Source organism: Bombus impatiens, unplaced genomic scaffold, assembly GCF_000188095.3.
Source record: "Bombus impatiens unplaced genomic scaffold, BIMP_2.2 scf_0442, whole genome shotgun sequence".
Lineage (NCBI taxonomy): Eukaryota > Metazoa > Arthropoda > Insecta > Hymenoptera > Apidae > Bombus > Bombus impatiens.
The window spans coordinates 70,146-82,838 of NT_176861.1; the positions used below are offsets into that span (position 1 = coordinate 70,146).

General features: G+C 41.2%; 1 long non-coding RNA gene across 1 annotated transcript; it reads left to right on the forward strand.

The window, feature by feature from the left end:
- Positions 1 to 3,113: 3,113 nt before the first annotated feature.
- LOC117151792 lies at positions 3,114 to 12,693 on the forward strand. The gene is made up of 2 exons (XR_004461917.1): positions 3,114 to 3,669; positions 12,466 to 12,693. It is a non-coding gene; the product is annotated as an uncharacterized LOC117151792 (long non-coding RNA).

A 12,693-nucleotide genomic window follows, 5' to 3' on the forward strand; every position in this document is an offset into this window, starting at 1 on the left:
TGTCAAAATATTCGATATTATTTCGAGTATACAATTAAAAATCATTGGCATAATCATTGCAGATTTACATTTAATTAACCACTTTACGAAAGCAAACTTTATATTGCTTTGTAACGAGGAATTCGCATTACTCTTTAAAATTTTAATAAAACTGTGCTACATGTATTTAATCTCTTAAATCTTTCTCCGCACTTTGCTTTAAACTAACAAAACCCTTGACCTTTTCGTTTTTCTCAAAAGTTCTTTTACGCTTGCTCTTTAACGAAACAAATACTTTCAAATTTACTTAAATATTCTACCAAAACTCTAAACACGTATACTACGTTTGTACTTCCATTTCATCTTGAAATATATTTCGTTCCTTAAATTCGATAATCGTTAAAAAAAGAAAAAAAAATCCTTCAAGACTATTAAACAAATATGTAACGAGAAGACGATGCTCATTTACGATACAAGCGTCAAATGGACGATGAAAGAATGAGGTAAAATGGCCCCGTCTACCTGGGTGGCTCACAGCACGACAGAAATAATTGAATCAGCATATATCTAGGCGGGTACACGTTCCTTGCGTTCCTGTTATCTCGACGAAGTGCATCTTACAAAGTGGTTTCACTTTATCATCGACTCTCACTCGCGTGTTTCGCATCGGTTATTTATGTTCGGCGATGAGCGGAGAGGAGCCTTCGTCGAGGTCGTCTTCGCGCATCGAATTTTCAATTAGATTTGCATAATGACCGTTTAAAAGATACTCTAGCCGGCTGGCTGAGTGAAAATTGAATTTACACGAGAAGTTGCGTTCTCGTGGCACTTTTGCGGACCGTAACGTCTCCTACGATAGCGAATTTGTCGCTTGACGAACACGTCGTATCGTTGTAATAACAAATTCGATCTCGTTGAGAATAAACGTATTCGCTATGGAAAACAGAGGAAAAAGAAGGTATTGAACAATCGCGGAACAAAGATTAGAATTCTCGTAGGAACTGAGAACGATCGATGGTAACTTCGTTATTTTCTCCCCCTCTGCTAACGAATCGACGCTATGAATCACGGTTCTCGAAAATTCAATTGTGCAACGTGTTATAAAATTCCGTGATTCGATCACCTGGGCGTAACATTGAACAAAAACTGGATATACTTGACCAGGAAACAAGCTGTTCGGTTTAATAAATAGCTATAAAATCATAACGGAACAGTTATTAAACGAGTTGAAACCAATCAACGTCAATTTCACTTCGCCCACATATTCGTTAACGAATGAACATCGCAAATAGTCGGATTACGTCGCAATCGCGATTTATAACGGGGCGATAGCGTAAAATCGCGCGAATTAAATAATAGTTTAAAATTTTCAGCGTAATATATCGTTCTGCTTTCCGTGGATAGCTAAGCCTTCTATCTATGAATAAGCATGTTCGAACCACGGACCGTGCAAATGGGATTGTTGCGTTCTGCAGTTGCAGCAGTAGTAAATCCTTCGGGACTCCGGATAGGGTGTTCTCCACACGCTCATCATCGCGTTACGCTAGTCAATGGAGTGTTATTTACGGATCGTGTGGTATTACGTAATATCAAAGAGAGTCAGGTTCAGGTGGAAAGGTCACCGTTTCCATACAACGCGTCTTTCAACGATGCCGGAACACTTAAATGTAGGATGTCGCTAAACGTTCTCGACTTACGAATCGTGAGGATGATGCGCGAATTTGAATTCTCCGTGTCGTTCGGCCCACTCCGCTTCGACAACGTTGATTAAAATCGCGTTATTTCATCTTTTTCCAGCTTTGATGTTACATCTCGATGATTAACGAGCGCTCATCGTTTTAACGCGATATCGATGATGGATTAGAGAAATTGGCAATTTAAATCCTACACAGCCACGGATCGGAAATGGTAAATTGGAATTAAAATACATAGAGGAGATATATCGTAGATTATTCAACGGAATGATTTATTCGTTGATCCGCGTAGGCTATTATAACGTTGAATCTGTTGCAAAATAGATAAAACGGTTTTAACGATTTCAACGCGTTTATATCGTAGGCATGGAGTAATCAGTGACAATATTGATGAATGTCATGCTCGTTACGTCATTGATACTCCTATCTGGCAGTAATATATGGAGAAGTTCTCGGTCAGGTGGCCGAATGCAAACGAAGTATTACGGGCAATTTGCATAATGGGATTTTAATCTGTAGACACGCCAGAATCGGGCACGGCGACACCTTATTCACGCGTAAAAAGGTGCAAAATATTAATCACCTGCACCTATGACCAGACAGCTGTCCAGTGAAAAACATAAATTTTCATACGTATCCAATAACTCAATGAGCTAACTAACCTAACTGTATGTCGTACTTTCTCGCGAAACTAATACCTTCAACCAGACCAAAAACTTGGTCGAAGTATTCTCTCTGAAGCGACGTAAAATTTGTCGTACGATCGATCAATTTCCGATGACACTCTCGACTTTCCGCAGTCGCGATCAATCTTTCTTCGCCTTCTCTCGTTCTATTCTCTACGAGTGTCCCCATATCCCCGAAAATATCTTGGAAAGTATCTTGGAAAATATCTTCGAAAACATCCGGCGTTTATAGCGACTGAACGACCATCGACATTGTTTCCATCGTGGCCCAACGAAAAACAAGAGCAAGCGAGCAAGCAAGCAAGTAGAAACGTGTGACGCAGCTGCGACACGAAGCTGTGTCGCGATTGAAAGCGTCGAAGGCGGGCAGCCTCCCGCTTCGGCGTGGAATGACGAAACGGCCCCGTTGACCGACATCGCCACACGGAGCACGTGTCGAGCGCGTTGAGAACCGACGAACGGACGAAGAGTGGCGATAATTGGAGAAAGAGGAAGCAGAAGCACAGAGAGTAACAGGAAATTAGCGAAGGGTGTAGGTGAGGTGCGAGAATTTGCCAAAAATCGACTGGATTTTCGGGTGTTACGGGGACGACGTGCGAGGAGAAACGACGTCGTTCGTGCAGGGCGCCGTAGCGTCGCGCCGGCAGGCTCCGAGCCAATGCGCTGTGAAAATGCCCGGGTGGGAAAGGGTGGATCGGGGGTGGCGCGCAAGCGTCGTCGTGGTATCGACGCCTCGACTCCCGGGCCGAGGGAAAGAAGCGGACTCAGACGGTAGTAGTAAAGCCCAGCTCGGGTCGGCCGAGCGCAAATGTGCGCTCTACGTGCTGACAGCCGCGTTTCGTTCGAGCTGGTCTCACCTGAGATCTCGTTCGCAGATCACGAACAGCGTGTCTCTGAAGAAAGTAGTCGAAGGACCTTCGAACCGGGGAGAGAGATGCGTCTGGCGTGACGGACGTCCGACGTACGGGAACCGTATACAGGAGAGGACGTCTCTCCACCACAGTGAACATCCCTTCGTTTCAGTGTGTGTCCGTCGTTCAGTTTCTCTCTCGCTCGCTCGGCTGTCTCGCTGATTCTGTGTCTCTGCCTGTCTGTCTCTCTGTTACTCGTTGTTTGCGTCTCAGTCACGTACACACATACACATACGTATCGTCTCTCCCTCTTTGTCTCTCTCTCGACGTCGTCCCTCTGTCGGCCCATCGACAACGAGGGGATAAAAGTGGCGCGAGCACGGGCAGACCCAGCCGGAGACTGGCGGCGTCCGAGGCACTGGCGGAGCTGGTGCACGAGATCAGGATGAAATCGAGGAGGTACGTGGTTCGACGTTCTGTTCCGCCGATTAGTGCACACATCTCAGGCAAAGATGGCAGTGATTAGGTCACGCATCATCGTTCTACCGTATTCATAGTCACGATGATTAGGGATGCTGCGTGGACCGAATATTACGTTTTCACTCTCCCTCTCCGTCGCTCTTCATTCATATGCTGCCGCTTCTTCGCTCCGGCTGTTCACACTGTGTGTGCGCTAGCAGAGGCAGCCTGTCGCGCGCGCGACAGCCTCGCGACCACGATGTTCTGTACCAACGGCACGTCGTTGATTCGCAAGCCGTGTCTCGTCGCGCGACGTTTTCCGAAAAAAAGCCTCCAGGCGACTCTAGTTAGCGTCGAACGGCGGGAATTCGGAGAAGGTTAAGTCTCATTTGCATTTAAGACCATCTCACCCTCGAAGCTTCCTCCGGTTCCGTATCGTTATTCGATAGATAGAAAAAGAGGGAACGATCGAATAACGAAATCATTCTTTCATCTGTAATCAAACGTGAATGGATATCTGCGAGAAGGAGATCCACGAGCACAATGCGTTGCACTCCTTTGACGTTCCTTCTCGTTGTTGTTGCTCCATCATCCTCGTTTCTCACTCACTTTTCTCTTCGTTCCATTCTCTATCTTTTTCTTTCTCCCAGTCGCACACTCGTCCATCCTCCGTTACTTTTCTATTTTATTCTTTTCTATCTCCGTTTGCCTCCGCTTCCTCTACTTCCTCTAACTGAACCCTTTCATCCCCCTTTTTACAGTGTGGCCCACGTTCGGCTTTCTTTGACGTACACCCGCACACACAGTCCCCGTCTTCGTGCAGCACGTATACACGTACACAGAGACGAACGCGCGCGCACGCACCGGCCGTTCGAAAATTGATGTCACGAGGCGAGGAGAGTGCGGAAAATACATAGATACACGTACATCGACGTCGGATGTACGTTGACTCGGGCCTATCTGTGTGCTCCTGTCAGCTTATCACGACATGCGCATCATTGGGCAAATATTCGGTTAACTAAACAAGGCAGGCCATCCCTCTCGTTATATACGTATCCATGTACCGTGTGCGGTGGTTATATCGTGGTTACACCGCGATATGACACGACGCTGGTAACACGGAGAGAAGCCAGCATCGCGACGAAGCCGAACGTTCGCTCGCAAACGCGCGTCGAGCTTGTTCCTGCTCCGATGATAATTGAAGAGCATATCCCCGGTAATAAGCCACCGACTCGTTTCTTTTTCCCCCTTTTTCCCCTCCTGCTTCTTCCGCCTCCTCCCTTTTTACCCCGTTCTCCGTTCATTCGCCTTTTTGCTGCTCGTTTTCTTCTTCACCGGTAGGCTGATGTCGTGAAACGACGTTGCTCGAATGCGGCGAACGAACGCAAACGAGCGTTCAATTGGAAATTAAATAATCGGCTGGCTGAGGAAAAACGGTATCGCGTCGATCGTCGATGCACCGCGTTCGAGAGATTGAAACGTTATCGCGACGATGATTAAATAATCCAGAAATCGGTGAAAAAATTGGGTCATCTTCGTTGACGCGGATTCTAGGTATACTTCCGTGTCGTGGTTAGACGACTCTTCGATGGCACTATCTCGGAGAACACTCGAAACAATTTCTTTCCCCTTGTATCTCGCTTATTTTCTATCTTCCGTTTCTTATCTCTGTCCATTAAGATGATATTTGAGGTTGAAATGGAAACGATAAAGTTATCAGCACGCGGCGAAGGGGCGATCTAATTGTTAAATAATAAGCAAGAAATTTTAATCTCTTTTTCACAGCTCTTTACTCTCATAGCTTAAAAGTACCATATAAATAGATATAAAAGAACCATATAAATTAATGCTGGATTGATAATTAAAAATAGCATTTGCTATTTTTTCCTGGAATCAGCTGACTCTAAATTTAAATCGCCTACTGACAGATAAAGCAATAATATGTTAGTATTTAATATACACTACTATATACATTTACTATTTCAACGTTACTATTTGCAAGTATGCGAATACTCTAGAATAGCAGTATACGTAATATCGTATCAGATATAAGTTGTCGCGTATAATTTATCGATTTATTAGTTTTCAATCTAAAGGGAAATTAAAGTTAGAGTAGATATTATAAATATTATAAGGCAAAGGTTTAGCTCAGTACGCATTTCTTCGTTCCTAGTTCTAACTTTCTTTTCTTTTTTTATCTCTACCTTCCTATTTTCGTTCCGTTCTCCGCGTACCCTCTTCCGACGGAAGAAAAACGGTTCGCCCGATATTCTTGTCGTTCATCAGGGCCACACACTCGTTTATGCGCCGGTTGAAATGCGTTCACGGGAATAAAGAATATCGACGAACGAACGATCCCCTTGGGCCCGGAACTTTTCTCATTAATTGAAGCACTGTGTAAAAGCCTCCCGACCGAGGGCGTAATAACTTTTGCTATATAGGGTAAAATTCAGAAAGCGGGACGCTAGCCGAGCCGTAACGTGATTTAAAGGTTTAATAAAGTCAGCCACGTGGATTAATTCGCTTTCGGGCGGCGCGTGCACGGGAATGATTTGTGTAGCTTGATCAAAATCGCCGCGGGAATTGATTGCGTTCCATTTTCTGCAAATTGCCGGTTATCGTAAAGTCATTGAATATTTCTGCGCCCCTGAACGTTCAAACTGCAGAAGAATATGATAGAGCCATAATTTTCGAGCAGTTATAATCTTCGAGCCTCGGTAAAGGAACGTGCAAAAAATCATTATTTTGCTTTGTCCCTTTTTTATTTTTACGTTTGTGATTTAAAAAGGTGGGAAGTTTTCGGAGTACGTGTACATGTTCAAACGATAAGTGTGTGAAGTAAAAATGTTTCCTCCTAAAAAACCACTTTCCATTTGATCGATATTCTTGCTCCTCATAAATGAAAATTAACCCTACGTAATTTTCTCGGCTTCTTGTTATCTGGTTGATCGGTTTAATAAAATCGCCGTTCGCGAATTACGACGTGATTAAGGAAAATTGCAATCGACTTCTCTGTGTGCGAAGCGCAGGTGATAAAATCATGTGGAACACGGTGTAGATGTTATTTTGTTATAATCGATGCAAATATCAAATGCAATTACGTTATATATAGTAATGTTAAACTGAATATTGGCCAAAAAGTAGAGTTCTGTTTCGAGTTAGACGATGATACGTTGAACATTAAAAATGTCAAACTTTCTATGTCGAATTAAAATTGCGCGATCCATTCAAAATCGCAAATTAATTGTGATTTATACGTTTAATGCTCATTGTTGACTTTCTCCTTACGGTACAAGCGAAAAATAATTTTCTGTTTAGATGCATTTTCAATGTAGCAGTAACAAATATTGGAACAGGACAAAAAACTGATATTTTTGCATGATCCATTCAAAGTGACATATTCTCTGTATATAATCCTCTGTAGAGACTTATTGAAGCGAAATTTCAAGTATAAATAAAATAATTCATTACTCGGCTATTTTTTGCTGATGATGACAACAAATATTACAACGAAATTTATTATTATCGGTTCAAAGTCTCCTTCAGGAAAATGGCAACTTTCCAGTTAACAAGTTATCTCCTGACTGTCGCTTGTCTTTTCTTCTGTGCCATTTACATAGAGATTCTCGTTAGTCTTGAAAATCTAAAGCGGCGAAGGTAAAGAATTCTTTGTACCTGCTTCTTTTAGTTTACTTTTGTGTACCTACCGTAGCTCTATCAGCAAGCTAAAAATAACGGTGCCTTTGAAAAATAACGTTGGTAATCAAGGTAGAGCAAAAATTTCCCTAAGATTTCGTAATCATAAAAATAATAACACAATCTGGCGGATAAATGCATGTGGAAGAAACCAGGCTAATGGATTTTTAATTATTAATACAACGGTGTTCTGTAATTATGTCATCTGTGTAGCAAATAACGAAAATACTGTCGCGATACAACACGTGGCAACTTTTCATAAGGAGTTAAAACGACGGAATAATTGTTTTCTTTCGTGTTCTATACAGGACTTTGTTTTCCACTCGATTTACTTTGAAATGCAGGCGAGTACACGTGCACTCGGCCAAGGTATGTTTTAAAAAAATCTTGCTACAGAACCAACCAGTTGTCCCGTTTCTCGACCATTTCGCGAGTTGTTAAAAAATATTACGTCTATTTTGCGTATCAAACTAGATTTATGGAATTCGAAAATGCGCTACGAATTTCCGTTGACGTGAACCGAGTTTGCCACTCTACAAACGTTCCAACCATTTTCTCCCTTAATTGGGTACACTTTCTTTACCATTCTTAGTTAAAAGAATACTGTTCTCCGCTACACGAGCTTCGCTGTTTCTCGTAACAAGCGTGCTCGACGAGTTTTCAAATTTAAATACGTCGAAAACGAAACCTGCTATGAAATAACGTTTTCCTCGGTTACTCTACGATTCCTATTTTGTCCAATTTAGATCATCTATAGGTATATTCTTCAAAGTATAATATTTGCGTGTTATTCCGGATCATCTGATATTTTCCAATATTTCTCTATCGTGTCTTCTATCAAATTTTTTAAAATAGTTTTTTCTTTATTTGGGGCTTAAATTGCATGCGTTAATTGCTCTTCTATATTATTATCAGTTAATTTTAAAACGCGAGCTATGAAGAGTGTTAATTCTATAAGCAGTGTTAAACAAACGTTATTCGCAATCCAGACATTTCCAATTTATTAATTTTTTCCATCCAGACATCCACGGTCGTAATTACGATTTCAAGAAAGATGTGTAGAAAGAAGAGAAGAAATAAATAATATCGAATATCGTAAACGCAAACGAAATTCCAATAATATCTATCGTCTTATGAAAGAAGTTCATAAAAATGACACGATCCAATATTTAACAGGAAAAATTCAAATTTATTCGTTTTTATTCATCCATATTAGAGTTTACTATTTTATGAAAGTGCTACAGAAATAAGAGAAGAAGCAAGGAGCCCTTCGTGATCGTGTTACGTACCGTCGAAGACCGCGAACGACAAGACGACTACATGGCAACATAGAAAATGGTAGAAAAGTGCAGACTCGAATTTCTAAATCCGAACGCTACGAGGTCGGGGCTTCATTAAGCTCTGCATTTTTACGTAACTGACTTGACCGTCGTTGAATGTCGCGTATCGATGCACACGGAGATTTCTCCTTAGCTCGGACCTTCGTTAAAGATATTCGCCCGATTTCGTCGCGATTTAAACGATCATTCATTATCGTTGTCCACGGTGTGTTGGTATTTTATCGATTATTGTCTCCAAATATACCGACGTTGCAAAAAACAGGAATGGCTTTTATGTTCAGGATTGACTGTAGATCACCTGTATCCGTTGAAAGCTAATCTGATAGAAAGCGAGATAACTAAAACGAGAAGAACGTCCTGTAAGCGGATCTATTGTAACACTTTCATTGAAGGTACGAACCGTTTGCTTCGCTTATTTTTATCATTGCATATCGTAGTTGTAGAGGCGAACATACTTCACTGTATTTTTATTTACGTTCACCCTTGAACGTTCCGTTTCGTAATTAAACAGATTCTTCTTACTATCCTATCTGAAAAGCATATTACTTTGCTTGACAGTACGCGAGCTACTGTTCTCCGTTTTCGAACGTATCGATCGCGATCGATCGAAAATTTAAAATTAAATTTTGAAATTTAAATTTAAATTTAAATTAAATTTTGAAATTTAAATTTAAATTTAAAATTAAATTTTGAAAATTCTTCGAAACTATTCCCATAATTGGGATTTGTAAAACCCTAGCAATCTTAATTTTTGTGATAATTTGGAAAATTCGTCTTGCGAGGTGTTGCACTTGATCAATGTGCGATTTAACACGTTGACTGTGCGATCGCGCCGACTGTACTGATCATCGATGTACGTATAATCCATAATAAAATTTGTTATAAATTTCTAAACATTTCTATCTACGTGATAAAATGAGCATACCAGTTACAGGTTAAACATCTTTTAATCTTTAGTTTATTTCTAGGACTAAATTTTTACAAAACAATCACTTTCTATGATAAACGCGAACTTTATGGCACATTATGCAACACGAAACATTAGCTTTACGACGATTTGATTGACTTAGTCGAGAAACGTTTTGCGTATTCTAGGACGATGCTCGAGGGACTGCCTCCTATCTATGTGCGCTCACGATTTACGAGGTGAGATTAATGATCGTCGCGTTAGTATCCGTAACTAAATGTTAGAAATTCTTCGAAACTATTCCCATAATTGGGATTTGTAAAACCCTAGCAATCTTAATTTTTGTGATAATTTGGAAAATTCGTCTTGCGAGGTGTTGCACTTGATCAATGTGCGATTTAACACGTTGACTGTGCGATCGCGCCGACTGTACTGATCATCGATGTACGTATAATCCATAATAAAATTTGTTATAAATTTCTAAACATTTCTATCTACGTGATAAAATGAGCATACCAGTTACAGGTTAAACATCTTTTAATCTTTAGTTTATTTCTAGGACTAAATTTTTACAAAACAATCACTTTCTATGATAAACGCGAACTTTATGGCACATTATGCAACACGAAACATTAGCTTTACGACGATTTGATTGACTTAGTCGAGAAACGTTTTGCGTATTCTAGGACGATGCTCGAGGGACTGCCTCCTATCTATGTGCGCTCACGATTTACGAGGTGAGATTAATGATCGTCGCGTTAGTATCCGTAACTAAATGTTGGTTTAGCGACGTTTATCTTTGAATTGAGAATTGCGGACATGGTGATTTTCTATAGTGTGTGCAAGAATGCGGTTTTGATGAGACGAGTGTACGCTAGTTACACCTGGTACATCTGGAGAATTCCGTGAAGCTTGCGGTATCGAGAGTCATTTAACTACGTTTATCTTGAGGTCGCCGATTGTGGGGATCATCCTGCGTAACATTTGTCTTCGTACGCTGTTTAAATAGAGATTAGGGGGGCATTGGTTGAATTTACTTTGCTTACCGTCAAGAATTTCCAGTGATATAGCAACGATGAGATTTCTTTCAGTTTTCATAATAAACTATCGTGGAGTAAGTTGTATTAAAACGTTTTAAGAAATTTATATCTTACGTCAGTGGAATATTTTGTCGATGATAATGTTCTGAGCTGTCTTAGAATTTTGTATTTCTTATCTACGAAACGATGATTGTCCTTTGAAATGACGCATGAATTTAATATGAATTATAATAATCCTCGTATAAGTTTCTAATTCATAAATTATATTAAAACAATAGGTACGGAAGCACCAACACACGCTATGTGTCATACATTTCCGAACTTCTGCCAACAGTGTTCAAACATACACGTTCGCTGAAAACGCTCTTCGAAACAACCAACTTCCTTCTCATGTTAAACAAGTCACACGACGACAAGTCGAAAGCGAAATTAAAACTTCTCCGTCGTTCAAACAAACACTACCAGACAATAGTGAACCCTGGAATCTCCACCTACTTGGAAACAACGATCAATTCCTTCGTTAGCTAGATTGGTTTGTTTTGCGTCGTCGGCGTTTAGTCGACGAAACATCCCAAATAAAATATGTTCCGCTTTAATTCGGCGATAGTGGCCAGCCTACACGATGCTTCATAATACAGCCCTCCATTCAGGATCGACTCGGCTGAATTATGAATGGCGGTCGATAGCAAGAGGGTGGACGCTTGTACTGACCATGCGAGTTTCACCTGGCTTACGTGGCCCTCGCAAGAATGTGTATGAAAAAGAAACGACTATCGACGTTGGGATTGCGCCTCTTTTTACCTTCCCCACGCGACCGTTATTCCAGCAATCTACCCTTCAGGATACAATCAAACTGCTCCGCCCCCCAAATATATAAACCGATCCTATGCTTAGAAATGGAAACTTCGTGTGCCTGTATAGAAGATGGTCTGGAGCGAAATTTTCCGGTATAAACACAATATAGAGAAACGACTCGGAACGATGCAACGTCGTATATTAACAACGATGACGATGTGACTGCAAAGGATGTGTAACGTTGAGGAGGGACGTAATATTTTTACTGGTTGCGGTTATGGCTAACTATGAGTGCAAAATAGTGCGTGATATCTCGTAGCGTTTCTTCTTCTGTTTCTTATTGTTCTTCTAACGAAGACGGACCCCTTTATTAAAATTTATCAGTGGATTATTGGAATACGGATGAGGTTTTATCGAAGACTGGATAATTTTGTCGTCGTTTATTATCGGTAAATCTTTCTTCATCTTTGTGACTGTACCGATTTCCAGAATGTCTTGATTACGTTATACTTGAAAGGAATCGAACGTTTCTAGCTTCAGCGTACGTTGCGCTTATTCGTTCGATCGTTATCAAACCCGATATCTGATTCCAATTTGACTGCAGTGAACCGTATTTCTTCAAAAAAACCACCGTATCCATTTCTACTCGGCGAATATTCACTTCCTTCTTTTTTCCTCGAGCGTCTGATTAACACCGATGCACGAGCGATAACTCGCTTTTTTTTCTCGATTCACCCATTTTATATCACATTACAAGATACGAAGATCATCGCGTGTCTTCAACTCGCTAAATGTCGAATATGGCAGCATTTCTCATAAATCTCCCGCGGATCTCACGAATCAGAGTACTTCGTTATTCAGCTCGTCTTTCATCCTATCAGATCGTACGCATCGGTCACTTCACCGACATTACATCGTCATCGTTCTCGTCGCAGTCATCGACATTCTCCTATCGCACCTCGTGATACACCCGTAAATTAAAAACGAGGCGTCAGCTATTTCTACTCTCTGCTTGCAGCAATATAGCTATATCGATCCTCCATCAAGATCGTCGAAGTTACGAGGTCGTTAGAGAAGGTACGTTCGTGTAAAGATCTCGGCGAAAGTTTGTCATTTGCTGGTGGAGGATTTGACAGCCTGCGGCAGGGCAGGTCTCGAAGCGAAGAAAGGAGAAGGCAGGAAGCGGAGGTGAAACCAGGTACAAGCTACCAGGAAGGCCTAGCGCCTGGCTGTTTAGTGGCTGTTG